Source organism: Lissotriton helveticus, chromosome 7 (assembly GCF_964261635.1).
Source record: "Lissotriton helveticus chromosome 7, aLisHel1.1, whole genome shotgun sequence".
Lineage (NCBI taxonomy): Eukaryota > Metazoa > Chordata > Amphibia > Caudata > Salamandridae > Lissotriton > Lissotriton helveticus.
The window spans coordinates 291,451,934-291,479,621 of NC_136068.1; positions in this window are offsets into that span (position 1 = coordinate 291,451,934).

The window sequence follows — 27,688 nt, forward strand, 5'->3', positions numbered from 1 at the left end:
TTGATGTTTCCTGATGGAAACGTAGTGACAAGGAGGGAATGTGGAAAAGTAAATTTTGTCATGTTCTGTGTCCCTACGTGTCATCCATCATATGTTATGTGTGCATGACCAATATGCATATGTTATTCCCCATGTCCGATTAATGACGCAATTATAGTTGTGTCCTCCTCTAGTATGCCAGTTTCCAGTCCTCGTGAATACTACGAATACCAGGCCTATGTAAAGCTACGTTGCCACGTTTCTCAGTGTGCACGTTATTTCATTATAAAGTCCCCGTTTCCAGGCCTCAACAGGGCCCGGACATCAGATTCAGCTCCTGTCTCCTGAAACCTCGCTGAGGAGTGATCCAGCCCCCACCTGTATCCTCGACCTTTCACTTACTTCCTGCCTCGCAGTGCCCGGTGCAACTTGGCTCTGCCTCTGAGTCTGCCAAGACTATGTTATGATTCCAGTTATCAGTTTAGTCTTCCTTCTCTGCATTCCTAAGCTACTGAACTACATCAATAGTTTCCGTCATTGTCTAGCCTATGCGGCTCCATGTTAAGAGAAATACTGTATTTAATGGTCATTTAATATTCTTCATCACGCACTACAGGTAGAATAAATGCATGCTCCAGTCTTAGAGTCAGTTAGCCTTTCCCCTCATGACTTCTAGTTTATATCAACATGTTCTCTAAACATCAGATACTAGATAGGGTTTAGGTACATGTCGCTCCGACCCTCCAGACTTTAGTCTCTGCTCCTAGCACAGAGTTCATAGCCCCCAGCTTCTCCTCGTAACACGTCATTGCCAGTTTGCGCGCACCATCAGGTTAGAGGTCCCGGCTCCTTAGGTAGCCCCCTCCTATGTTTCCGCCCATTCATGACATATTCTGTTACGTTTGCATCACATGTCTGAGTTACACCTTCTTTTTACTCTTATCTTTCGCGACTGCTACGCGTCACGCCTTCTGTTCCACCCACTGCTACGCCTACTGCAATGTAATGCTATGTGTTTGCGCTATGTATATATGCTCGTGTATTGTTATTAAAAGTTAGAGCGCGCTCTCCCAGACCCAGCCCCAGCAGCTGCTGGGCCCTGTCATCCTATTCCTATGCAGGTTGTCCTGTTCCTGTCCTTATGCTGTATTAAACCTGCAAAACTCCTACTACCTCGAATCTTGACTCTTATTTATTGAGCTATCTGTTATGATATATGTCTAGTCAAAAATAGGGTATTATTTATTTATTTACCACACATTGCCAACCACAATTAACATGGTGTGGTAAAGTAGATAGTGTGCTATGACTGTGTGTATTTCTCTCCTACAGATAGCAATTTGTATGGTCTAACACTTGTGGACGATAATAGAGTCAACTCATAGTATTAAGACTGTGAAGTCAGGACTGCACCAGGGATAATAAAGAAAGGACTGTGTGTCTGTGGTGTCCTGCTCGCTTCAAAGTTGTCCCCGAGCATCAGAGAGAGAAGGTACCTCCCAGAGTCAGTTGGTTGACACCATAGTGCAGCCATAGAACCAAAAAGCAGAGAAGCTTGCTCCTCTAAGAGCCCAACACCAAGAAGCCTGACAGCTGTGGGATGCAGCTTGAGAGTTCTAACCCTCAAAAGTTGCATCTGACTTTGCTGAATCTGGGAAAGTCATCAGAGTGTAGTTTGGTTGCTCAGCATGGAAGTTACTGTAAGTTACAGGGAACCTCTGGTTTCACTGTAAGTGGAGTCCAATAAACCAAAAGTGGGCAGAACACGCAGATTTTGCCTATGTGGAAATCCGCAGAGTTACAAAGAATTCCACAAGATTCCTTGGAGTTCACCCAATGGGCAGAAATTGGCATGCCGCGATGTTCGTACTGTGATTTAGAGTGAACAGCACCATGCTGTTAGCCAAAGGGCTCAGCTAATCAAGTTGATTTTGCTACGAGTGACATAGATTTTCTACTCGAGCAGTAGCCTTCTGATGGGCAAATGGTAGCAACTGCTCGCTACTGCCGTGTCAGAAAAATCTCCCCGAATGTCCTCCTAGCAACTGGAAATCGCACTAGAGGATGCCAAATCTCGCTCGCTCTTACCAACTTACTGTACTGGAGCCATGCACAAGAAAAAATTCCACCATGTTGAGATTGGCAGATTTTGGCTGGAATGCCGAAATTCCACCAATTCTGCTGGCAGAATCGAATATTTCACCCACCCCTACAATAATTAATTAGCAACTGGTATTTGGCTGGACTTCACACAGACTTGGAGGGTTAATGACCCCTGAGGCCTAAGTCATCCCACTGTGTTTGAAGATTGAGGGATGGCCATAGGAAGACCCCTGACACAGGCCCCTGCAGGGTTATGCTCTTCAGCAGAACTATGCTTGAAACCAAAGAACCTCATGATGTAGCGACTGAGTCATCATACCACCTCAGTATCTATGAGTTTGTGTCTGACTAGCTATAGTGCCTCACTTGCCCTCCTTACCTTACAAGAGAAAAAAAGTGAATTGGCACCCCAGCACACAACCTTCTCAACCCTCTCAGGGATCGTGGTAATAGGACACACCCTTTCGCTCTCTCACTCGTAGGTGTCCACAATAAGATAAGTAGGAGACACGAAGGAAGTTTAGAATGTTCATTTAAACTTCTGTGCTCTGAAATACAGTATATAAGCCACAATTAGAAAACAAATGCATACTAAAAATTATGTTAGCATGGTTAATAATCCATATACCATGAAAAGCCCTGTCCATTAATAGGAAAGAGTAACCTAAAACCCCTCCCCTGATATTGAAGCTAAATGATTATATATGAAAGATCTCTGAAATTACTGGCAGACCCAAAACCTTAGCATTCACAGATGGACATTCTACATCTTAGCAGATGCAGTGCTCTTTTCTCATAACTCTCATTCCATGTCTGTGTGTTTGGCTCATTTGCTCATCTATATGACAAACATTACAAAAATGGGGTAACCCAATAGTAGTCTTGGACCTGGGTATCAAGTGGTACGAAAAACAATGGTCCTAAAACTTTTCTTCCTAAAAAATATAAATGTAATATATAGTCATCATTTTAAACAATTTAGGAACATACATCCTGTTAGCTCACGGTAATGAAAATTTTTAAAAAAATGTGCAAAAAACAATAATTTACAATGCAGCAATATATTTATTCTTTCATATATTAGGCTGACAGTAGAAAATTACTGTATTTGCAAAAACACTGCCGAAAACAAGAAAAGGTTGGTTTCGACAAGAGCACCCTTAAAGCCGTTTTCAAAAAAAATGTTGTGGCTAGCCCTAAACCATGAGTTGCAGTGGTTGACAATGATTTATTGTGCTAAGTGAAACGCTGTACTTTATTATTTGCTAAAAAAATATATCTCTGAAGCCCCAGTGGACCTTTGTCTCTGAGATGTCTACAGGGCTGGACAGGGAACCCAAAGCAGCCCTGGCAGTTTTGTCGTACCAGCTCTTGGCGGGCTGGAGAGGTTGTGCAGGTGTGAAGCACTGCCTCTTTTTTAAACAGGGGGCCAATATTGCCGCACTGCTGCAAAACCGGCGCCCAATAGCAAAACCCAACCCCACAGTTGTACAACCAATCCCCACCCATCCAGCCTCCCAGGGAAATATCTGCTAAGGCCAGTCCTGCCCTGGGTGTCTCTATAAAAAGAAATACAACCTATGTTTCAAAATGGGTATTGAATTCTTATTGTACTGCATTTTCTTTGTTTTCAACTCTTTTGATACTTCTTTATGCTTTATTGTTGTTCCTTTGGTAAAGCCTGATTGCTGCGAGCCACAGTTTCCCAGGACTGAGATAAGGTTGTACAAACTAACCTGACAGGACCTGATACAGAATCTCAATTCACTGTGAGGTTGCACAACCACACCATATAATAAACCACTATTTCCTCACATTGTTCTTTAAATATAAACATTGAATGTCAAAACCCAGTCCATGGAAAAAAAACTTCCTTTCTAGACCCACGCTAATACTTCATAGCACCAAAATGTCCATCATAGTGTCAGATGTAGATTCAGACCTGCATACCTTTTGTGGATGGCAAGTTGTGCTCAACTAAGTATTGTAGTTTGAGACAGTCATAGTCTGTCTGTATTAGGCATTCTGAACAGAGGAAATCAGAGATAAGGCCATTGTCATCACTTAAGAGCCATGCAGTACACAGCTCAAACAAAGATGTCAAGGAAACCTGAAGGTTTCTCTTCCCAAACGTGTATCTATGTCAGATTTTAATATCAATGAGAAATTGGGTTGATGATTGACTGATGTGTCAGCCTTGAGCAAGCAACAGCTACAATCCCTTGCAGGGTGAACCACAAAAGTCAATAAATAAACCTGTGCCTAATCCTGAGTATCTTGGCACAGAAAGCAGTCAGGCTTAACTTAGAGCCAATGTGTAAAGTATGTATGCAGCACACAAATATTAATAAAGTGAAAAAACAACTCAAGAAAAATCCCAGACCAATTTAGAAAATGTGTGTACATTTAAATAAATTGTTTGATACCAAAATGTCAAAAATCTAAACAGTAGAAGCAAAGTTATGAATATTTAAAGTTCTAGTGAAAACTGGCACCTAAAAGATCGAAGCGCCAACTGCAGACATCTAGGCACTCGAGACCTGGTTAAGTCTAAATATATCGCCGATCGCGATGGAGCTCAGTTTGGATACAAGAAGTGAATAGGGGCCGGTCAGAGCTTACCTTTGGACTTGGAAGAATTTCTGAGAAAAACAGTCTGAGAAGGTAAAGTTCAGCGGAACAAGGTTGCAGGAGGTGTCTGGCCAGGGAGCATCGTCGTAGGATAACGTTGGGTCAAAGCCACAGTGAAGAGTTACACAGACTTAGGGGCCTATTACGATGTCGGCGGATCGCCACCGCCATGCGGGCAGTGGCAATCTGCCCTACATCCATAGCCTGCCCGCCACCTATTCTCCCCCCCGCCATATTACAATGGCAGGGGGGACCTCGGCGGACGGAAACACCGTCCGTTGCCTTTCCGCCCGGTCGCCTTGTGGCCGGGGCGGAAATGGGTTCATATGGCTGGCGGTGTCTATCAGACACCACCAGCTATATTAGGATGGCCACATTCACCTGTCTTTCCGTGGCGGCATTGCCGCCACGGAAAGGCATGCGGTCTTCTCTTTGGGGGCCCACTGCGGGCCCCCATGGTGAAGGTGAGGGGGGTGGGTGCACATGGGGGGTAGCAGTGGTACCCACCTGCATTTGCATACACAAAGTGGCAGGCACCGCGCGGTACCTGCCGCTTTGTGTATGCAACTGCATGCCTGCATTTTTAACATTGCGGCAGGCGGTGCTGAAAGCACCACCCGCCGCAATGTTAAAAATGCATGATGCGCCCGCCAGTGTGGCGGGTGCATCATAATAGGCATGGTGTAACCACCACACAGCTCGGGGGCGGTACCGTTTTGCACAGGGATGGCGGGCGGGCAAAGTCCGCCCGCCATCCTAATAGGGGCCTTAGTCTCACAAATGGAAGTCAAAAATCTCCATTGGGACTGTAACAAAAGACAATACCACAGGTTGGATACAACTTGGGTGAAGGGATCACTGACAGAATATCAACAGTCAGAATATCGAGCTACAGAAATATCGACGCAAGAAAATCGATGTCCAGAATATCGAAGTCCTATCTACATTATGGTAAGTAAATATCATTGTCAAAAATATTGTTGTTAAAAATATTATTGTTTTATGTTAAAAACATAATGTGAAATAAAGTAAATAATACATATAATTAAAAGAAACATAGTTAAAAATATTTTAAAATGTTTAAAAATTATAACTAATACATACAATGCAAAAATAAATTAAACATATACATATAAAATATAATATATTAGCTTACCCGTAATGCGTTGCTGCGATCTCAGAAGAAAGTAAATTCAACTAAACTCGTTATGATAACTTTCAATTTACATTGTGTCATTTTTATTGAAACTTATTCATTTTAATATGGAAAACATTTGAAAGTATTGTTTTAATTCTATTTATTTATTCGAGTGCTTGTGGATATACAATATTTTTTGATTTTCCATCTGGTGCGTACATGAATAAATCAGAAGGTTTTCCGACACATGAGCTGGCCACATACAGTTGTCCATGTGAGAAGCACGGATTCTCCAAATCTAGTCAACACACTTGCAGAGATTGTCCTAGTTCTTTGTTGGTGGTCATTGCAAAAGCGAGTCGCACCGGAAACTGTAATCGTTTGAATTCAAATGGCATATCTGTTGGGATCATTGGAATACGTGGCTACAGTACATCTTCCCCCTTGACTTTCCCATTCAAAATTGTAGCTTCGATGACATTGTTCATCATCTTTTTCACCGAAGGTTTTGTACCGTTGCAAAGTCGTGGTTGCAAATTCAGTATTCGAAAGATTATGAGGGCCCTGGGAGGCCGATCTTTAAAAATCATTTTTAAAAAGAAACCTTTGCGGGAGTGTACTCAACAACTTTCCAAAGTTTCATTGCGATCCGATGAATGGTGTAGTAATGCATAAAGGACAAACAGACAGACGGACATACATTCGTTTTTATATATAAAGATAAACTTACTTAATATTATTAATAACCCATTATTTTAATAACCTATAAATTGTTAAAAAACATTAATGAATTATAAATACATGTATACACATACAAAAATAATATAGATACATTAATAAAAAATATATATAACAAATTTTAAAAAACCTTTAAAAAATATATATATATATACACTACATTAACAAAAACAGTAGAGACAATAGCGGAGGGAATAACATTACTATTCCCACTCCAGAGAGTGTAACAGTAGGGAAAGTGTTGGATAGCGTAGGGGTAAAAATTATTATTCCCACTCCAGAGAGTGTAACAGTAGGGAAAGGGTTGGATAGAAAAGGGGTCAACATTTCTATTCCCACTCCAGTGAATGCAACAGTAGGAAAAGTGTTGGATAGTGTTGGGGTAACAATTCCTATTCCCAATCCAGAGAGTGCAACAGTAGGGAAAGGGTTGGATAGCAAAAGGTTTAACATTACTATTCCCACTCCAAAGAGTGCAACAGTAGGGAATGTGTTGGATAGCGTAGGGGTTAACATTACTGTTCCAACTCCAGAGAGTGCAACGGAAGGGAAAGTGTTGGATAGCGAAGGGGTAACAATTACTATTCCCACACCAATGAGTGCAACAGTAGGGAAAGTGTTGGATAGCGTAGGGGTTAAACTTACTAGTCCCACTCCAAAGAGTGCAACAGTAGGGTAAATGTTAGACAGCGGAGTAGTAAAAATTACGATTCCAACTCCACTGAGTGCAAGAGTACGGAAAGTGTTGGATAGCGAAGGGGTAAAAATTACTATTCCCACTCCAGGGAGTGAAACAGTAGGGAAAGAGTTGGATAGCGAAGGGGTTAAAACTGCTATGTCCACTCCAGAGAGTGCAACAGTAGGGAAAGTATTGGATACCCAAAGGGTTAAAACTACTATTCCCACTCAAGAGAGTACAAAAGTAGGGAATGTGTTGGATATCGCTGGGGTAAAAATTACTATTTCCACTCCAGGGAGTGCAACAGTACGGAAAGTGTTATAAATCGAACGGGTAAAAATTACTATTCTCACTCCAGGGAGTGCAACAGTAGGGAAAGTGTTGGAAATCGAAGGGGTTAAAACTACCATACCCACTCCAGAGAGTGCAACAGTAGGGAAAGTGTTGGATAGGGTAGGGGTTAAAATGACTATTCCAACTCCAGAGAGTGCAACAGTAGGGAAAGTGTTGGATACCGTAGGGGTAAAAATTACTTTTTCTTCTCCAGAGTTTAACTGTACGGAAAGTTTAGGATAGCAGAGGATTAAAATGAACGTGCCTTTCAATTAAACGTTTTTTTAAAAATAAATAACCATTGAATAATTAATTAACTTTAAATTAATTATGAATACCAATAAATTTAAATTATGAATTACTTCAATAAAATTAAATTACTTCCCACTCAATTGCCCTATAAACCTACAAGCCACTCCTAAAATAAACACAATTATTATGATAAACAATTAATCAATTAGTACACGTTAATTACCAATTATTAATTAATTAACAATAAATTAATTATCGATACAATAAATAAAAATTTATAATTACTTTATTATAATTAAATTACTTCCCACAATATTCCCCTATAAACCCACAACCCGCTCCGCAACAAAATGAACACAAGTATTATATTTATCAATTAATCAATTAAAAAAGATTAATTACCAATGAAAATTTAATTAACAATACATGTATTAATTATTATTACCAATAAATAAAAATTAATAACTACTTAATCATAATAAATTGGTTCCCATCCTATTCCCCTATAAACCTACAACCCGCTCCTAAATTAAATTAACACAATTTATATAATGATCAATTAATAGAAATTAATTACCAATTAATAATTAATTAACAATAAATTAGTTATCAATACAAATAAATAAAGATTTATATTTACTTTACCATAATTAAATTACTTCCCACCCTATTTCCCTATAAACCCACAGCCCCCTACGGAACTAAAATGCTAAATGTAATTAAAAATATTTAATACTTTTTCAAAATTATTATTTAATTTACTACATTTAAATTACTTCCCACCCTATTCCCCTATAAACCCACAACCCACTACGGTACTAAAACACAATATTTACTTTAAATAAAATTACTAACTTCTAAAAATGGAATACATATACTTAAAACAAAATACAATACATAACAAAAAATATAAAACACATACATATAAAATACATACTAAAATACAAAACACTAATATAAACATCGATATTATTAACAATGAAATTTTTGCAAACGATATTACTCACTTTGATATTAACAAAAACTATATTTCTTACCTTCAGGTCGATATTCTGGTCACCTATATTCTTGATGTCGATATTCTGTCCCTTCGATATTTACAACTCGATATCTGTGTGGTTCAAAATTAAAAACTCAATATTATACCTGTGCACCTGTGAAGGACTGCTAAAAAGGATTTGCTGCTAAGGAGAAGAACGTAGCGGGAGAAGCCACAAAGTAAATATAACCAGCGATGCACCTTGGTTGGATAGGCAAGAAGGTTGATCCCTGTTGCCTCCTCGTTCTCAGAGTAGTTTTTAGCCAATCATTTTTGAAGTCCCTACTTTCGAATTTTGACTATCTCTGCACTTTTGACACAACTTCCAAGGGTGAAGGCCTGGAGGGGCACCATTTGAAGGACCAGCACTCACACAGACCAGGTGAGGGTTTAAGATGGAGGAAGGTTTGTGTCCCTGTGGCTCTGAAGAGGAGGCCAGCATACTAGCCTGTGTGAGCCAATCTAGAAGTCCTGGGAACCTTGAAGATGCAGTCCTTCTACCCAAGCAGAAGGTGGGAGAGCTGTAGGTCAACAGGACAACAATCCAGCAGGACAGTGGTCCTTAAGAGCGACAGTCTAGCCGAGTGGCTGTCCTTCCAGCAGCAAAGCAGTCCTTCTTCCCGTCAGAGTATCCGAAGGTCCAGAAGTTTTCTGAAGAATGGGTCTGAAAGTCCTATTTTTACACCATGGTGCCCTTCTTCTGGAAGGTGGTAGAATCTTCTGAAAAGGTTCTTTGAAGAGCATGGAATTTCCTAACTCCCCATCCCCAGTTTTAGGCTAGTCTTCGGGACAATGTGGGGTCGATTGATCCTTCTTGCGAAGACTGTCCACAGGCTGTTCAGTTGCAAGTGGGGTTGTGCTCGGCTCTGCACCCATCCTGCCAAGGAATGGCCCATCACAAGTTTTGCCAAGGGGTATGGTACCATTGTCGCTATCCCTCTATTATGTGACTAGCTGGGAAGAATTCACAAAGTCTGTCAGTTTCACTCAGTCATGTGACCCAAGACAGTCTAGAGCCACAAAAGGGTTGAGGGTAGAAAAATGCCAACTTTTTAAATGCAAAAAGAACAATTGATGGACAGAATGATGAACAATGTCATCCAATCACCTCAGTACAGAGATCTGGGCCTAAATCCATCTTCTTTTTTGTACCCCCTTCCATTCCAGTTTAGACCCAGCCATATGCAGATCAGTCTTAACCCTGTTTCCTATGGGAACAGTCCAGCCCGAACTGCCAGGCCAGGTCCCCCCTGGACTGGAAACATGCATTCTAGGACCGGTTTTGGAGTATCATCCCCCATCATCCGGGCTAGCTTGACTCAAGTGGCATGGAGAGCATGGAACCCATGGGAATACCCGTCCCACTCAGGGTGATAAATAAAAAAAGAACAATTGATGGACAGAATGCTGAACAATGTCATACATTCACCCAGTACAGAGATCTGTGCCTAAAATCATTGTTTTGTTGCTCCCCATGCCATTCCAGTTTAGACCCAGGTATATGCAGATCAGTCTTGACCCTGTTCCCCTTGGGAACAGTCCAGTACAAACTGCCAGGCCAGGACCAACCCTGGACTGGAAACAAGCATTCTAGGACCGGTTTCGAAGTATCACCGCCCCCAGCAGCCAGGCTATTATGACTCCAGTGGCATGGAGAGCAGGTGACCCATGTCTGGGCATATCTGTCCCACTCAGAGTGACAAATGCAAAAAAGAGAAATTGATGAACAGAATGCTGAACAATGTCATACATTTAATCCAGTACAGAGATCTGGCCCTACGTCGATCATTGTTTTGCTCCATATGTCATTCCAGTTTAGACCCATCCATATGCAAATCAATTGTGACCCTTTTCGCGTTACGCACCGCAGCCATTTCTGGGATTGGGAGGCCACCGCCACGGAGCTGGCCGCCATTCAAAATTGGCGGCGGGAAATGGCTTCACAATGACGGTGAACCCACCACTGACAGCCTGTCATTGGTGGGTTCAACACCATCATAATCAGCCCCATAATTATCAACTAATTTAATAATATTACTTATCCACTAGTTATTGATTACTTATTAATGAATTACTTTCCACCCTTTGCCCTTATTAACACACAACCTGCAACAAAAAAAAATCACAATTACCATAATAAATACCAATTAATTAATAATAATTAACAACTAATTAGTATTTAATCAAAAATAAATTACTTACCACCATTTACCCATATTAGCCTCACAACCCACACATAACAAAATTACACCATTACCATAATTATTCATCAATTAATTATTATTAATTGACAAGTAATTATTAATTAATGAAAAATTAATCATATCCCACATTTACCCCTATGAATCCCACAACCCAGACATAAAATATACCCAAACGAAACTAAAAGCAAAATTAACACTGTTAAATATCAATTAAATAAATATAATTAAATGCAAATTAATCACTATTTATTATAATTAAATTACTTCCCACCCTATTCCCCTATAAACCCACAACCCGCTACGGAACAAAAAGATGCAAAATTTAATTAAATTAAATGTAATAACGACTAGAAATTTAACAAATATATTAAAAAACATAAACAATACGTATACAAAAAATTACAAGACATACATTTAAAATAGATACTAAAATACATAACACTAATTAAAAATTGATATTTTAAACAGCTATGGGCTCGATTTCAATGCAGTTAGGAAATATTTTCCGACCGACTCAGATCGGCAGAGTCTGACCAACCGAGTATTATGCATCTGGATGCTTCCAGAAATGATTTGGTTGGACTTCCATTAATTTCTATGGGAGCCTATATTCCTAACCGCATTGTAATCTGACCCCCAGTCGGAAAGACACGTTCCCGATCCAGAAAGACCAAATGCCGTTAGGAGGCCTTACTAACCCCATCATCATCGGGCCCTAGGTGGGAATGCTTTCCTAACCGCATCTTAATCAGGCCCTTTATATTTTGCAAACAATATTATTGACTCAAAATTTCCACTCCAAGATATTTCCAACTCAATGTTCATATGGTTCGAATTTTTTCACCTTGATATTTTGTCTCATTACCAACAGATTGCACATAATGATGGTCAGCTACACCCCACTAATCAATAGCAAAATCTATACCTACCCGGCCTAATCCCTCTAAATTACCCTGCAGTAGAGTAAATTAAATTTCCTTTCTTTACTGCCAAGCGAATGAATGTGTTGGAAATAATTTGTGGTGGCGTGCGAGGCCAAGGAGTAAAGTGAGACTAAGTGCCTGATTTTAGGTTTGGCTGATGGGATACTCTGAGACAAACTTGCCAAATACAATTGTTTTATCCTGTTACTTTCCCTGTAGTGCAGTACATCATTTTTCCCACTCTCTACTTACGGCACACAGGATATCCGCATTTTACTTGTGACGTCTGAGACGTAGTACCTGATTTATTATTCAGCTGGCTCTTTGGAGTCAGGGTAGAATTTAAAATTAATTTAGAGAGGAGCAGGGTCATTGGAATTAAAATACAATATTAGTCCATTACAGCTTCCCCAACTACATGCAGGGTGCAGAGCTTAGCAAAATACCTGGCACACTGGCTAGCATGCCTTAATTAATTTAGCCCAACAACTTGAACTCCATAGTGCTTAAATAATGACTTACTCATTAATGAGAGGTAATTCGTTTTTATTTTTCCACACAAAGTTTCTGTTCCATTTTTTAGGTCTCGCCTAGCGTTGCATCGCATGCGCTGCCCTCTTTGCAAAGCATGCAGTATTCAGCATAGCGTGGAAGCTTTGTGGAAGCTCCGCCCACTCTCCGTCCATCGTTTTCATTGGCTTAAGTCTTAAATGTTGTCTTCTGATTGGTTTTAGGCTTGTTATTCCCTCCACATGACGGGCATGTTTTCATTTGTGTCCTTCCATGGCTACTGGCCCCTTTACTGCATAGACTACTTTCTTCCTGTCCCTTCCCCCTCCCGCAGTCCGTGACTTCTTGGGCCCCCCAGCCCCGCTCCCACGCACTCCCAGTCATGCTCGTGCCATATCGCGCCCACCCTCACTCCCGTTTCCAATGAATTGGTCTTGTGTAAAGGCGAGTCATATTGCATTGCAAATGTTTTTTAGAGTAAGCTTTCATGAAATGCTCTCGGCAGATAACAACATTTGGAACTCCACCGGTGTTTTTGTGTCACTGTTTCTTTCAACTAAGCATTTACTTGTTTCACCCGGAGGTTGTAAAGTAACTGTTGACAGAAGTGATTTGTAAGCCAATGGAATTGTGGGTGCCGGTTCAATGCTCACACCCCCAAAATGGCAGCGACCTTAGTGGGTATGGCAGTGACGCTGTGCAAGCAGCTGACAACTGTCCTGCAGGGCTGGAGAGCAAGAGCACCTGACCTGTGCATTGCTACTGGGTAGGAGAACATAATATTCAGCTATGCTAAGGGCAGGTGTTAACAGCGAAAGTACAGAAAGGCAATGTGCACCCTTACTTCACTCCCATTTGTCATGAATCAGAGAATGACCCTACCACTCAGCTGTTACATGCTGCTAAGTTATTTCTCCCTGCCTGATTACCTCTTATGAACCAATGACTATCCCGGACGTTTCTCTCCCATTATAGATAATGAGCAGCCCTGCTCTCCTATGCTGTTTTCCCTCTCACTAAAAAGACCAGATTGGGAGACCGCTCCTTCTCCTTCCTAGTGGCCAGAGCCTGGAACTCTCTTCCACTCCACCTCAGACAGACAACATCGCTCCCCATCTTCGCAAGAAACCTCAAAACCTGGCTCTTCGACAGACCCCCTCCTTGATGGCCTGGAACCTACAAACCCCTCCCCCCCCCAGTGCCTTGAGATCCTTACGAGTGAGTAGTCTCACTTTACAAATGCCTGATTAATTGATTGATACTATTAACACTTTCTGTGAGATGCTGAGTCAGACCACTGGCAATAACTGTTGCTGGTGTGTGTCTACCTTCTAAGTTAATTGAAATATTGAACAGGGGCATGATAGGCAAGCAACTGTTATTTGCTTTATTTCCACTGCCTGCCCTGCTTCAAAAGGGTTGGCAAGCTTCATCTTTCTGGTTCACCCTACCCGTACCCTTTCTTCATGTCGGGCTAATTGGAATAAAAATGTATTGGGAAATCAGGTTGCTGCTTTCACTGTTCAGCTATAATGGACCCCTGCTATCAGAACTCAGATGTATCGACTACGTAAAGGTAGATAAGGATCATACTCCAGACCCTTTTCAGAAGCCTCAGTCACTTAGCTGAGAAATTACTCAACAAAATAACACTTCTCCATCTCAAGCTTAATGCTAATGAACGGGCCCAGCATTTCAATTCCATAAATACTGTACATGTAACTCTGGGTTTGTAAACACTGGATCATGCGAATATGCACCAGGTAAAGCTGTGGCAGAAGTGCATATTGAACCCCCCACTCACCTCACTACATCTTCCTTCACTTGATCCCCGTGTCCTCCCTGCAGTGTGAATGCATTTCACCAACATGTTAAGTGAATTCTCATGCAACTACTGTTTGCAATTTTTTTTCCCAGTGGTTAATTCCTTGATTTTATTTGCCTTTCACTATTCGTGGACAATGCTGTTTTCTTATCCTACTTAATACTTTGTGCTGAAATAACCTTAGTGAGATCACATGCCATAGGAGAATTGATAAAACCAACAGCTCTTTTTTACTAAAAATATGGGTGTAAAAATTGGACCGTTGCCTTTGCTCCAGATAGTTCTTATTTTGTTCAGCACCAGCAGTACTATAAAGCAAGTACCGAACTGGGTCTCTATCAGGCTCTCAATTTTTGTCCTCAGGGTGGCAAAATAATCTTACCTCTGCAGCAGTACCACCCTTAACTGCTTTTGATGTAAATTCAGATACTCTCCCTATTTTACCTTCACAGTCTCATCATTTTAGAACTGACGAATTGTCAATATTCTGTACAACGAAGCCATAGTTGTTGCTGATTTATCTTACACAAACAAAAACCATTGGCAAAGCCAATAGCCCTGGCTTGTTGTAGGTGTAATGTTACTTGTAATATCAGTATTCATGTCATCTCTTCCATCCTATTGTAAAGTGCTCTGTTATCCCTCGGGATCTTGTTCGTGCTATATAAAACTTAAAAAATAAATAAAATATAATTAATACGTATTATATATCTGTATGCAATGACAGAAGCAGCAAAATACTATTTGGGTGGCACACCATTCTAAGCCCAGATTTTTAGTTTGCGTATATTTAACTCATGCCCTTATTTACATCGGCCACGCCTCTTTGAGCGATCCCCTTGTTTTTTCATTCCACTTAAGGTTCTGCTCACAAGGACATCGCACTGTAAAGCTGGTTCCTTGGTCCCACTGCCATAATAACTTGTAAGATGTTTTTCATTCATACAATCACTGTACTTTTTGTTTTAAAGATTTGTTGTTTTAGGACATATAAAGTGACATAATCCTTTTGAAGAATGTTCCTTACTCTTTCAAGCTGTATTGGCATGGTATCTTTAGATGTAACAATGACGTTGAGGGCTAGTTTTAATGTACTGTCCATTGGAGTCAAGCCTTTTTCCCCTCAGAGAGCTTTTTATGGAATATGTTTTTCTTTTAAAAGAAACTTAAACAAAATGCCCTGCTGAAAGTTGCCTACTTGAAGTTTAAGAATTGTGACAAATTGGCAAGCAATTTTTAGTTTTAGATATAATTCAAATTCACCAAATTGTTCAGGACCCTGTGTTTTAGTAGTTTGAGGAACTACTTTTCTGAAAAATATCAACCACAAAGGTTTAACAAGGTTTCCTTTTTTTAGCTCCAACCTGAGTCATCGTGCATGTGATGCTCTGGCGAGGTGCTGTAGTGGAGTGGGTCTTCCCTGTGTTGTGGTGAATACCATAAGCTGGGGATGTCATTGTGCTGAAGATAAATGTGAGAAATGCTACGTTGCAGTAATGTGTGATAATGAATAGTCCAAAAAGGTGCCCATTAGTGTCAAAGCCTCTATGTTAAAAAACAGTAGATGTTGTCGCACCGAGGATAATATGCTGCATGGCTAAATACCTATAAGGCCCCACAGCCGAGACCGATTGCATTGCAAATGCTTGTTACTAGAAAAGCCTTTAAAAGAACAAAAATTACAACACTCTGTTTATTTAAATCTGATGTTATTCTCCCTTACTTCTTTTCAGCCCAACAGCCAGTGCTCTTTATGTGAGGCATGTGTGGGTAAAAAATGGCCCTGTGACTCTTCTAATCACATCAAATTCCAATAGCCCTAGGGGATCAGCAATGCACTGCTACTGTGCCACTATTTAATGTAAAGAAAGTGTTTGTACAGAGCATTGTTTACAATTTTTCTTTTTTTGTTTAATTTTGTTTCAAACATAGCTACTCCTGCTGCTCCACCACCACCTCCGACAATGCAGGATTTAGCAGCCTGGCTCTAGTGGCAGATTCTGGAGACTATCCAGTCTGAATACCTCCAGCTTGTGGCCCTGGAGAAGGAAGAGGCAGAAGCATCTGCCTCTGTGCCAGGCCAGCTGCAGACTCCGGGGCAATACATCACTGCAAGTGCCTGCAGCTGTCAGGGTCTCTAACCACCATTGCTGCCCCCCTCCTGCTCAGACCGCCATTTCCAACACAATCTCCTGCAACGGATGGACCAGTTTGGAGCCCCGATGACCCAGATGGAGCAGAGCCTTAATCACTTTTTTTTTTTAATATTTCAAAAACCTTTATTAAGAAACAAAGCGTCTCACACAGCTAGCAGCCTACAACCCGGGGGGCCGGTAGCAAGTCATAGGCAGCAGGGCTGCATCTCTTGGTGGTATCTTATACAGCCAATGAGCTGACAACCCGGAAGTCCGGCGACGATATAAAAAGACAAGATATGGAATATAAAACAATAATTGAAAAAGGCCCCCCACCCTATCTATAGTCCTGTTATCCCACCCCGTCTCGCCTAACATTCGTATAGATACGCTCTCTCTTCCCATAGACTGCCATTACAATCCACCCATGATGCAAACCAAAAAGGAAAGTCTTGCGTTCAATAATACCAATTCAAACCCCAACAGCCCCCCCACCCCCAACTCTCAACCTGCGTGCCCTCCCGTCCTACCGTCTAGAAATTACACTAACACACTATTCCTTCAACCTATCTCAGGAATAAGCCCGGTCCCTGCTCTAGTCTGTTTATTCCTAGTATTAGCCCATAACCACTCAGGGCATCTTCTACTTCAGAATCCCTTCCTACTAGCAAATTGATCAATGCTCCCAGTCCCCACCCTCCCTGTGTCCCCTCTCCCATCTTCCCCAGTACCTTACTCTATTTGTGTGATACTCTAGGGCCATCTAATTGCCCCGCTGATCATGCCCATTATCCTCCTCCAGAGGTTCCTGAATATCATTCGTCTCACCCAGTGCCGTTTCCTCACTATCTCTATTGTCAAATATGTCTGATACAGACCCCAAAAATTCTTAGGCCGACTCGTAGGTGGGAGCAACTCACTATAAGTTTCTGATTGCGTGCAGCAATATAACATGTCCCTGGCCCATCTAACTTCAGTTGGTAACGGGCCCCTCATCCAACAACAAGCAACAACACGCCTGGCAATTAGTAGACCTATATCTGTCAGTCGGCGCAATGCCACCGGTAGCATCTGGGAGTATCCCAGCAGGGCTAGCGCAGGGTTAGCAGGCAGTTCTGTTTCTAATATCACACTCATTTCCGAGAATACCTCCTTCCAAAATTTGTTAATGCCTGGACAACTCCACGCCATATGCATGAAATCTGCCACCTGCACGTGACATCGCTCACACTCTGCCAATTGCCTAAGTCCATACCTATGTAGTCTCTCTGGTGTGCAGTATACTCGTTGGAGGAATTTGAAATGGATCAGCCTGTGTCGTCCGTTGAGAGACAATTTCCTTGTGCTGGTAGAACAATAGTTCCACATGTCATCATCAATCTGCATTTGCAGATCATGCTGCCACGCTATTCTGGCTTTTGAGAGTTGGTGCACCTTATGTCGGGCCCCTATCCTAACTAGATTCATTACTAGCTTTTGGGGAGAGGATGTTTTTATCATGTATGCAAGCTCCGGGATTTCAGGCGGCTCTGCCATGTCTGGGCCCAAAAGGTCTGAAAGGGCACTGCGAACCCTATGAAACTGGAAGCGTAGCAGTAGTGTGTCCTCCCCACTCGCAGAGGTAATCTGATACCAGGTTTTCACCACCCCGGCTATAAATAGGTCTTCCATCTTTGTGATGCCCAATTTGTTCAGCGCTCGCGTGACTCCCTTCTCCTCTAATGGTGCCAACCATATTGCCCACTCTATCGGCATAAGAGGAGAGTATAGCAGTTCACAGTCCTGTGCCTGCATAATAGAGTCCAGTTTGCCAATACTACGATCCATCGGCTGAAATACCGTAGCCGGTAAAGGGGTTGGGTCTGCAAACAAACGTTCAAGGAGCACGTGGGGGATACCTGGGTTCCCATGGATCCACGTATGAAGATGTGCGGCCTGCACTACCCTGTAATATCGTTCCATGTCCGGTGCACCCAGCCCTCCCATCCCATATGGGAGCATTAATACTTTCGTTTGGACTCTGGGTTGTTTGCCACCCCAGGCAAGTTTAATAAGAGTTTGTGTCAAGGTCTTGAAAAAGGCCTTGGACAGGACCACCGGGATATTATTAAAAAGGAACAGGAATCTAGGCAAAACCACCATCTTAATAAGAGCTATCATTCCCATTAAAGACAGAGGAAGTCTGCACCAGGCGTCCACATCCTCAACTAACTTCGTATAGGCTACCCCGTAGTTTTCCCGTACTAGAATGTCAGGGTCTGTGTGAAGCTGGATACCTAAATACCTGACCGGCTCCGTTGTCCATTGCAATGGGTATTCCATCTCAAATTGCAACGTCACTGGTGTTAGCGGGAACGCAACTGATTTAGTCCAATTCACCTTCAGCCCTGAAAGCGCTCCGAATCGCACTACTTCTCTTATCACTGATGAGAGGTTCGCTTCCGGGTCGCGGACGTACAACAGCATGTCATCCGCATATGTAGATATGCCAATCTTGTATGTTGGAAAATTGATCCCTTCGAACCTGTGGTCCTCCCTAAGCGCGCATGCTAATGGTTCCGCAACCAGCGCATACAGCAAAAGTGAAAGAGGGCAACCCTGTCTAGTACCTCTACTTGTCTCAAAGGCATCTGTGACACGGTCGCCCATCCGCAATCTCGCTGTGGACCTGTAGTACAAGGCTCCTATTATTTGTAGGAAGGGTTCACCCAACCCCAATTTTCGTAGAGCTCGTATCATGAAGGGCCACTCCACCGAATCGAAGGCTTTCTTCATGTCCATGTCTAGGAACATCGCAAGTGCTTTGTTCTCTTGACGCACATGTTGTATAGTCCCTAGTACTGTTCGAATGTTATATGTGAGGTTTCTGTTGGGGATAAATCCCGCTTGTTCCGGCGCAACCAGCTCCGGTGCAAGTAGTGCCAGGCGAGTGGCCAAGACCTTAGCGTATAATTTGGCATCCACATTTATTAGGGACAGTGGCCTATACGAACCACACATGTTAGACGGTTTCCCTGGTTTCAGAATTGTAATTAGCGGGGCTTCCCTCATGCTGCTAGGCATGCTCCCCTCCACACAGATGTCATCAAAGAGGGTGGACAGATATGGCAGGAGTTTATCTTTAAAAGCTTTATAAAAGCCCACTGTCAACCCGTCCGCTCCAGGGGCACTGCCAGACCGCATCCCCTCCAGCACCTCCATAATCTCATCCTTTTGTATGGGCATCATCAAGAATTCCCTCTGCGAATTGGACAGAAAGGGCATTTTAATGTAACTCAGGTAATCCTCTATTTCCTCTTCCACTTGAGAGGATCTGGATTTGTACAGTTCGGAATAGCAAACTCTGAACTCTTCAAGTATCTCCTCTTCTCCCGTGAGTACCTCCCCCAATGCTGCCACCAGCTCATCTATCACCAGTGGCTGTCTGTCATTACGCACTATTCTAGCCAACAGAGAGCCGCGATGCTCCCCTTCACCGTACGTGCGTGCAGTGGCATATTTACCCATATGTTGCACTTCCCTGTCCGCTTTCTCATTTCTTTCAGTAAGTAGTACCACAGCCGACCACCCCCAACCTGGCCTGGCAGTACCCCATCCCTCCCCCCCTCAACCCCCCACTGGAACCATCCTCTACAATCCCCGAACTAGCCCCTCTGGGGACCATCAAAGCTAAAAGCGCTAGGGCAGAGGTCACCAGAAAAAACAAATAATAGTACTTCAGCATTGTGTACCTCGAAATCGCCCCAGCACCATTACCCCTTTAGTGTCTATCAACGTGAGCCTACGTTTTCACCCTGTGAGTCTTCAAATGGTATCTCCCCTTGTTCTTTATGGATCACAGAGCATTATCAATGTTCAACAACCATATGCATTAAAGTGTACGTTGAAGCCGCCTCCGCTATCAGCCAATTAGTTTAACTTGTCAGCTACCCGGCACATATATAAGGGAAAGATCTCACCCAGTCGTAGCATCGCAGTCCATTCACAGGCCCCCTCGTTCCCCATGATTCGATGCTGCACAACCCACCGGGTTCGCTGCAATAGGAGTCCGTGTACATACCCCTCCGTCCAGCCTCCAATGAGTACTACAATGAGAAGGGCTGAGCCGCCTCAGTCAAACTATTCCTGCTCATCCAAATGTCTATCATAGTCCTGCTCCCCATGCTGACTTCTCGGGCTGCTTCTCTGCTCCTTGGACCACTCCTTTAAGGATTTCTGGAGTTCTCTCGGGTCCGTGAAAAAGTGCGAGTGACCTTGTCTATTAATCCGCAGTTTTGCCAGGTAAAACATTGCATAGTCCAGTCCAAGTTCACGGAGTTGTTTCTTGTATGGCACGAAGTGTCGTCTTTCCTCCTGTACTTTCGCAGTGAAGTCAGGGTACAAGGAGATATCCATACCTTCGAACTGCAACTTCCCTTTGTCTCTTGCTACCCTCAACGCTGCGTCTCTGTCCCTGTAGTTCAACAGTTTTTCTATTATCGGTCTCGGGGGCGCCCCTGGGCGCGGACGAGGTCCCAGCGTGCGGTGAGCTCTTTCTACCATAAACATTGGGGAGAAGATGTCGTCTCGCAGGAGAGTGATCAGGAGTTTCTCCACAAAGAATTCCATCTTCCCAGTTTGCGTTGTCTCCGCAACCCCCGTGATGCGAATATTCGAGCGCCTCGAGCGGGCCTCCAAGTCCTCCGACTTATCCTGAATGACCTGGAGTTGTCTACTAAACTGTTTGCGGTCTTTTTCCCATACAGTCTGCGCTTCTTCCACTTCAGTGAGCCGCCTCTCGGACATGTCGAGTCGTTCCGCATGTTTGTCCACCCGCTCTGACATGCGATCCATGCGGTACGTGAGGGCATCAATCTTCGAGCCAATTGACGCCATGCTGTCTTGCAGTCCTTTTTCCATAGTCACCAGCATGTCTCTGATCTCCGCGCACATTGAGCTGTCAGGGCCCCGGCCCCGTGGTGATGGATCGGTCACTTACGATTTCGGCACCTTCGCATGTCGTTGGTCGAACGCCAGCTTGGTCTGAGTTTTGTCGCCCTTGCCCATGGCGAATCGGTAGGTTTTTGAGACTCCTGGTCCCACTGCACTCGACCAGTAACAAAGTCTGAGGTAATACTCCAGCTAAAGAACTCGCGGCAGTCCGCTCCTGCGCACTGATGGGGTCACCACTCCACAGCACTCTCCAGGCCCGACGACTATTGCATATAGCTCTCTCCAACCCGTCGCACAACATGCACTATTGAATCCCAAAGATCGAGCTGCCTTGCCTCACTCGTGAAGATGTCGTATTTCCGCTCACCTTCCCAGGCGCCCTCGACCGACTGATGGCAGTATGACGTAGCAAAGGTCCGTTGCGAACCCGCAATGCCTGCGGTTGCAGCCTATGTTCTTGCTCAAGGCGTCCTCTGCTCAGTCAAGGCTCCGCCAGGTCCGGGTCTGTCCCCACCGATCAAGCCGCATGCACAGCGACGTACGCCGGGCAGCTCCCAAGGCAAATCCGAGGATTGCGGCCTAGTCTGCAAGAATGCTGTCCCGCGCCGCAACTCTGTCTCCAGTCGCCGTTTTTCACCGGGAATCACTGCCGGCCTTTCTGCCGGTCTCCGAAGGATAACTACCCCTCCGGGGAATGCCTGGCTCCATCGAAAAAGGATTTTAAACAGGATTTTGTGGGGTAATGGCGCGGAGCTCTGCACCTAAGCGTCCACCATCAACGCTGGCAAGCTCCGCCCCCCGCCTTAATCGCTTTTGAACCCACATAGATAAAGCCCTCTTGTAGTCCTTTTTTATTTTTATTTTTGGTGGGAGGGGCTTTTGTTGTAGGTGGAGAGGGTGTTAATTGGGAAGGGAGTTGGGATTGGGAGCTTGGACTTTGACAGTTTTCTTTGGACATTGGTTGCCGATGAAGTGATTTGTTTGGGGAGAGGAGGGGGCCTAGGTGGATAGGGTGGGCTTTTTCCTGTTAAACAGTAGAGAAAAATTATTTTTGCATATGTTATGCTTGAAATAGTGAAAACTTGCTAGTTATAGTTGCTATATACCCTTTTCTTACTACCCTCTGTAAGAATCGTTACCAATAGGGGGTATGCAGCAAGGACCTACACTGCCTGCAACAACCTATATAAACAATAACTTATCTTCAGTAGAAGTTAGTTACTTACTAAATAAACTGGTTCACTTCACTCCATAGATCTCTTATACCTGAAAATATAAAGCAATGGCTGCTACCTCTCCCATTCTTCCAAGACGTTAGTAACTGCAGGGTTACCAAAGGAGACGTGCTTAATGGTGGTGGTAATAGTAGCAGGCTAGTGCACTAACTAGGAATGCATCACAAGCAAGGTCCCACTCCCACCTAAGTGAGCTCCACCTGTAGAGTTAATTGAAAGGATTATCCATCACAGGCAACTAAATTGAATGAAAAACACAGAATTGGTGGGTTATATTTATATCATACCTTCACAAAGATTAAGACTAGACTTCTGCCATCATGATGCAACAAAGAATACTTGATAATGTAACAAAAAATATCAATAGTAACTTCTTCTGAGCAATGGGGAGCTAGTATTTAATTAAAACTAAAGTTACGAATTCCTTGATTCAGGAAAAGTGGACTCAAGGTGTGAAGTGTACAAAGTTAAGAGTTTACGCAACATAAGGCCGGAATGATGATGCTGATGAATGATGTTCTTCTATATCTAAAATATGGATCACTTTTATGCAAGGGTGAATATAAATAGTGCAAGTGTGGGCTATTGCTCAGGGAAAAGAAGATCTTGCAGTGAGTTGGTGTTGCTTTTACTACATCTGCCCCACCAAGTGCGTCATCCATTTGTGTTTTGCTATTGGAAATTTGTTGAGCACATGTACGTCAAAAGGTCTCTTAGGCCTGAGGTAGAGAGAGGCAACTGCTATCAGAGTTAGTCATAGGCTTGCTTAAATTATCAATTTTTTTATTTTCTTAAATCCCTCATTGCTCACTCTACATCTTATCTCAAGGGGGAATGTTTTCAAAATGTGGGAAACAAACCTCTTCGTTTTACTTCTAGGCAAAGTCAGTAGGTTAATGTGGGCTGATCTAAGCTGACAGTAAGGGATATTGCACTGGAATCTGTAAGATATGAAAGCTAAACTTTGCGAATGGGGTATTTAAAATCTAAACATCCAGTTTTTAAAACGGATCTCTGATTTACCTGGAGCCAGTGTTGTTCTTTACTCAAGGGTTTGATGTGACAATGTCTAGTTTATGAAAAATCAGCCTGTCTGCCTAATTTTGCACTATTTTCAGTCTCTGAGTTAGGGCAGAGGAGAGTCCCATGTAAAGATCATTGGAGTAGTCTATACTGGACATAACCAATGACATTTTTATTTGAATAATCGCTTCGAAGGTGAAATATCTTCTTATTTTCCTTATTTTACGAAGTTGCTGGAAACAAGATGAAGTCACTGCACCTATCTGCGTTTTCATAGATATTTCCTCATCAATAAGGACTCCAAGGCTTTTCACTGCTTTTTGGGTGAAGGGGGAACACACATCTCCGGAGACCAACAGGAAGGGCTCCATATGTGATGTTTATTCTTAGTTACAACAATCTCTTTTTTTATCACTGTTCAGTTTCAGTTCATGACAATTCATTCAGTCCTGGATGTATAGCATGGTGCTTGGAAACAATTCTTTAGAATCCAGTGCATTATTGATGGTGAAGATCAGCTGCATATCTTCAGCATAGTACATCTTCTCCTTTCGGTGCTGGAGAAAGTTTATCACAGGATGAATATAGAGACTGAACAAGTGGGGGGAGACGGAGGAGTTTAGTTGAATTCTTGGAGAGCAAAAAGGGAATAGGCGGATCAATTGACATAAGTTTTCAAGAAAGGATTACGCCCACTCGAGGGCAATTCCTTGTAAATTGATACTTATATAGCGCACTACTCACCAGCAAGGGTCTCAAGGCACTTGTACGAATACTGCTGTGGAAACCATCCTGGCTTTCCCTGTGAGGTGTCCACTCCTGGGCACCCCCAAGGTGGAGGCCAGGCATCCTTAGCATTGTGGGGGCCGTTGTGGAGATTAAGCAAGCTATTGCCCAGAGCTGCAGAGTGGGACTCCATGATTGGAATAGGCACCGAGGCGCGAATTATCAGGTCCGTGGAATTTTGAGCCCAAGACCCGCCGAGGCGGGGAATTGAACCCTGGTCCTGGGCTAGACTTCTGCATCAGGGTCTGCCGCTCTAACCATTGAGCCACACTTCTCCCCCTTCTTCTTGCAAACCTGCAGTTATCAATACAGTTGATCAGGATTGAATGATCAACCATATCAAAGGGTGCTGAAAGATCTAAAAGGACCGATGCCTGTGGGATGTCTCTGTCAGCTCTATCCCTCAAATCATCCATGGCTGCCAAAATGACTGCCTCTGTGGAGTGCACTAGATGGAAGCCAGCCTTGTGGGGATCTAAGAAAGCAGACTCCTCCAGAAAAATGCTAAGATATTGGAACACACGTGCCTCAAGTATTTTTGCCAAAAAAGTAAGTAAAAAGATAGGCCTGAAACTTTTCAAATTAGTAGAATCCACCTCAGCTTTTTTTGAGAGGGGAGTAACCACTGCCTCCTTTGATGCGGGCGGGGCCTTCCCCTGCATGACGTAGTTTTTGAAGAAGGAGATAGCTGTTCTGACAAGCAAGAAAAAATAGCCTATTGAGTCCTGGGTGGGCAGATGTAATTCGAAGAGCCTCATTTGACTTTAGTCATCAATTTGTGAAAGCCGGCTTTGCTGATGTCCGGGAAGGCCGAGAGGTTTGCTATCTTCTCAAGCGGTTGTTCATTCAAGAGGGCAAGGGTGGATACTGTATTTTATTGTCTATAAAAAAGCAATTCAAGGCTTTGCATAACTTTTGAGTGAGGATCACTGCTTGGTTATTCTGATTGGATTGGATAGTTCTTTAACCATCTCAAAAATGACCTTTGTTTTGTTTTCAGAGTTCACAATTTTGTTGGGGGGACAAGTAGTTTTTTACTCTTTTAATCACACAATGAAAACTTCTCTTAGTTTAGGCAGATTGGAAATTCTCCATTTCTGTTTGGTTTGCCAAAGTTACAATTTTGCGATTTTTAAAGTCTGCAACAACCATTTGGATGCTTCATGGCAACTTGATTTTTTTATTTCTTGTAGCGGGGCATGAATATCACCAGCAGCTGTCGACCAGTTCTTTTGTTAGTCCCTCCTCAAATTCATCCAGGATCTCAGTAGGAGTAGGAGTGAAGTGTGCTAGAGTGTCACAAAGCACATTAACATTTGTCCGATTCAAGGTCCTAGAGAAGGAGCCTGGGCAGCCAGGATTTTTTCCAGCAGGGATTGTTAAAAAAGAACCTGGTGGAATGGTGGTCTGACCATATACAAGGAGAGACCGTAAGGTCCAAAATGTTTAGATTTGATGGCCATACTTGGACTATTGTATGACCTTCCATGTGTGTAGGTTCAGTCACTTGTTGGACTAGGTTTAGGCTAATGAGAGTGTCTAACAGAAATTATTGTGACCTCATGTAAAGCAACTGGTGCTATGTAAAGCCCTCTGATACCCAATTCAGGTCAAGTTCACTTTATATATATATTTTTTAAAGTTAGTTCTATAGCAGTATTGCCTCCAGTGTCCTCATTGCCCAATGACCTAAGTCTCCCAGAAGCATGACTTTTGCATGATCAATAGTCATCCACTACAATTTGAGGAAATTACTGCATAGAGCCCGGGGGTCTATACATAGGAGCAAATAGAAGGGGACTGGAAGAGTGGGCTAGTTTAATCAGGAAATTGTCCACCGTAGGAATTGATAGACGAGTGAGTTTGTTAAAAATAAGATGATTTTTAATAACTGCTGCAACTTCTCCACCCCCTTTTCCATATGGTCTATTAGAGTTAAGTAAGTAATAGTTGTCAAAGAGGGCTGCTAAAATACCTGGCATCAATTCATCTGTTAGCCAAGTTTCTGTCACAAATATTGCATCAGGGGAATCAGATGTGAGTAAATCAAATACTTCTAATTGGTGCTCAACTAATGAATGAGGGTTAAGATAGATGATTTTAAGGGAGTCTTGTAGGAAAGTGGCTCTGTATATACTGGAACAAAGTAAGGTACAGTGTGCACAGAGTCCACAATCCCCAGAGGTATGCCAGAGGCTAAAGTTAGATATAACCTTACTCGCTAAAGTGGTAGCTTGGTCGAGTAGTAAGGCAGTATCAGAGGACTTTGTAAAGCGTTTGTTGTACACACTCAGCAAATGGTCTCACACACTCAAGAACTGAACTCTATCTGAATTGTTTGTTTAAAAATATATAGTTGTTTTATTTTAGAACCAACAATAGGTATCAAATATACTTTCTCAGAATAAGTTACTTTAGTTAAATACTTTTCAAATAGGCAATAGACTTTTTGTATACAATAGCTACAGTTGTTGCAATAGGCAACACAATTTCAAACACAATGTTACATTGGGCTCAATGGGAATTTCTTGTTAAATGCAATTAGTTACTTTATGGATTACTTTTCTAACCACAGGAATGGATCCTAGATTCAGTCCTGGGACATCTCCTGTAAACGATTGAGTTAAAAGCATTTTGATTACAGTTGTGATTTTTAAGGGATATTATTGTATTTTAAAAGTTGACAATTAGAAACATTTTTCACATAGAATCTCCAATGTTATCTTAAGGGAGAAAATTCACTTAGCAGGTAAGTAATGTTATCGTTACTTTTTCTTACTCAGGCTAGGAACCTGGATCCAGCCCTGGTGCATATCCTGTAAACAATTGAAAGAATTTGATTATGTCATACAGGCGATTTTTAAGCAATATTTGTAAATTTGGAAATTGGAGACAAAGGATTTTCTGGTGAAAACCAGACAATGGTTTCCTACGGAGGAAAATTGTGTTAACAGTAAATCACGGTTATACTTACTTTTCAGGTTCAGTACTGGGCTGAAAGATGCAGCACTGGGATTTCTCCTGATAACAGGTGAGTAAATCGGAATTTGTTGTCCGGCTGATTTCAGAAGAATATTTTAAAGTTTCAAAACTCCACACTTTGAAGAAATTCTGAGTGAAACCGGTCAATGTTACCCTATGGAATAAAAGTGAGTTATAGACTTTTGGGTAAGTACTCAGGGGTCTCCCAGGGTCAGGTAAGTACAGTTGTTACACCCTCAGA